Genomic DNA, 3012 nt, shown 5'->3' on the forward strand with positions numbered 1-3012 from the left:
AGGGTGATGCTCTCAGAGGCTACTCTAGTCTCTATCAGTCCAATAAATTTGATCTTTCTTAAGAATTTGAGTTTTGTTCCACATTTTTCTCCCATTTTAAAAAGGGATCTTCTATTGTGTCCCAGGTTAGGACAGTCAGTAGTGGTAGCCAGGTACCATTCAGTTCTTCTTTTCTCATGTTAGAAAGGCTGTGATTAGCGTGGGCTGTTAGTTCCACAGACTAATTTCTTCTTTGTATCTTCAATTACCTTCATTCTCTTTTGCTTCATCTGAGTAAAGACTGATAGTTGTATCTTAGATGGCTGCTTACAAGCTTTTAAGATTCCAGATGCTACTCAGGGATCTAGGCTGTAAATATAAACTGTTATCTTTGTGACCTATGTTAAGCTATTTGAATAAATTGTCCTGAGGCTATGGTCTCAAGCCTTCTAATCCTGTGAATTGTTTAATATGGTCTAGGAAGCCTCCTAATTGTCCTCTCTAGGTGGTTTGTTATACATGGATATATATGCAGCTCACACAAATGTGTATATGCATACATCTACACACACTTATATACACACACATGCATTTACTCATGTCCATATCTACTCATGTAACTGCACACATATTTTTTCATTGTTTTTACTGATATTGCAGAATTGTATATGTTATAGCGTTTACCAAAACTGGCCCCTTTTCTTTTGTATTTCTTAGTGTGTTTATTTACCTTGGTCAAGTTATGGTGACTTCACCTTTATTTTGTCTTGTCTTTCTTATCACCAAAATTAACAAATGTCCACTATCTAGAAAGTAATTCCTACTACCTCTTCCTCCAATCCCTGTTAACCATCAAAGGGCTTTGCTTTTAGTGTGCATAGCTATTCTTGATTTTTTGTAATAATGTTCTTGCTGTTGTTAGATGCCTTCATGTCAGCTCCAACTTACAGCTGTTGTTGTTGTTGTTACTATGTTACTATGTTGTTACTATGGAAGTAGGATTGCCCAACCTTCCTTCCGAGGAGTGGCTGGTGGGTTTGAACCACCAGCCGTCTGGTTAGCAGGCAAGTGTCTTAGCCACTATGCTACCAGAGCTCCCAACTTACAGCTACCCATATACAATGGAACAAAACACTAGCTTTTTCTGTGCAATCCTCACAGTCGTTGCCACAGTGTCAATTCATTTCATTGAGGGCCTACGCCTTTTTTTCTGACCCTCTGCTTTATCAAGGATGATATTCTTCTCCAGGGACTGGTCCATTCTGACAACATGGCCAAAGTAGGTGAGAAGAAGTCTGGCTGTTCTCACTTCTAAGGAGTACTCTGGCTGTATTTCTTCTAAGACCTATTTGTTTATGCTTCTGACAGTACATGATATTTTCAGTATTCTTCACCAACACCACAATTCAAGGCATGAATTCTTCTTCAGTCTTCTTTATTCATTGACCAGCTTTCACATGCAAATAAGGCTATCAAAATACCATGGTTTGGGTCAGGCACACCTTAGTCTTCAAAGTGATATATTTGCTCTTTAGCAGTTTAAAGAGGTCTTTGCAGAAGATTTATCCATTGCCATGTGTCATAACCCATTGTCATGTGTTGTCTGATTTCCTGAATGCTTCTTCCATGGGCATTGATTAGGGATCCAAATAAAATGAAATCCCTAACACCTTCAATCTTTTCTCCATTTATCATGATGTTGCTTATTGTTCCAGTTGTGAAGATTTTTGTTGCCTAAGGCATTTGACTGCTAACCAGAAGGCTGGCAGTTCAAACCCACTAGTCAATCCTTGGAAGGAAGATTGGGCAATCTACTTCTGCAGTGATATAGCCACAGAAACCCAAGGAGGGGTATTTATGAGTTGGATCTGACTCGACAGCAGTGAGTTTGGTTTGAGGTTTTATATGTTGAAGTATAATTGATACTGAAGGCGGAGAGGCTTTGATTTATAATAATGGGATTATATAATATTTTCCTTTTTGTGACTGACTTATTTCACTCAACATAATGTCCTCCAGATTCATCCATGTGAAAAGATGTATTATGGGCTCCTCATTGTTCTATAGTTGTGTATTATTCCATTGTATACATGGATCACAATTTGCTTATCCATTCATCTGCTGATGGGCACTTAGGTTCTTTCCATCTTTTTTGCTATTGTAAATAATGCAGCAATGAACATAGATGTGCTTATGTCTATTAGTATCACTGTTCTTGTATCTTTATACCTAGGAATGGGATTACTGGATCATAAGTTATTTCTATTTCTAGCCTTTGGGTGAAACACCTTCTGTTTTCCATAGTGTTTGTACCATTTTACAATCCCACCAGCAATTTATAAGAGTTCCAATTCTACACTCCCCAATCCCACCAGCATTTCTTGTTTTCTGTTTTTTCATTATTGCCTTTTTTTTGCAGAAATGGGATGATATCTCATTGTAGTTTTAATCTTTATCTCCCCAGTAACTAATAAGGAGCTCTGGTAGCACAGTGCCTGAGGTATCTGACTGCTAACCAGAAGGTTGGCGGTTCAAACCTAACACCCACTCCACAGAAGTAAGACTGGACAATCTACTTCCATAAAGATTTACCACCTCAAAAACCAGAGGAGGGTCACTATGAGTTGAAATAGACTCAACGGCAGTGGGTTTGGTTTTTTTGGTTTGGTAGTGGCTAATATTGACCAGCATCTATTCATGTATTTGTTGACCATCTGAATGTCCTTTTTGGTGAAGTGTCTGTTCATGTCCTTTGCCCTTTATTGGATTGGATTTTTGTCTTTTTGTTGTTGAGTTGAAGTTTTCTATATGTTTAGGAAATTAGACCTTTATCAAATATTTTGTTGTCAAAGAATTTTTCCCAGTTTGTAGATTTTCCTTTTACTCTCTCAGTAACATTTTTTGACAAGTATATTTGGGTTCAGTTTTTTGGAGGTTCCATTTATCTAATTTATCTTGTGGTTTGTGCATTTTTAGTTTTGTTTGATAAGGTATTTATGTCAAAATTTAAGTCTTTCATTTTTTTTTTTTTTT

This window comes from Orycteropus afer, unplaced genomic scaffold (assembly GCF_000298275.1).
Source record: "Orycteropus afer afer isolate SDZICR_OR568_19922 unplaced genomic scaffold, OryAfe1.0 scaffold00576, whole genome shotgun sequence".
In the NCBI taxonomy this organism is placed as follows: domain Eukaryota; kingdom Metazoa; phylum Chordata; class Mammalia; order Tubulidentata; family Orycteropodidae; genus Orycteropus; species Orycteropus afer.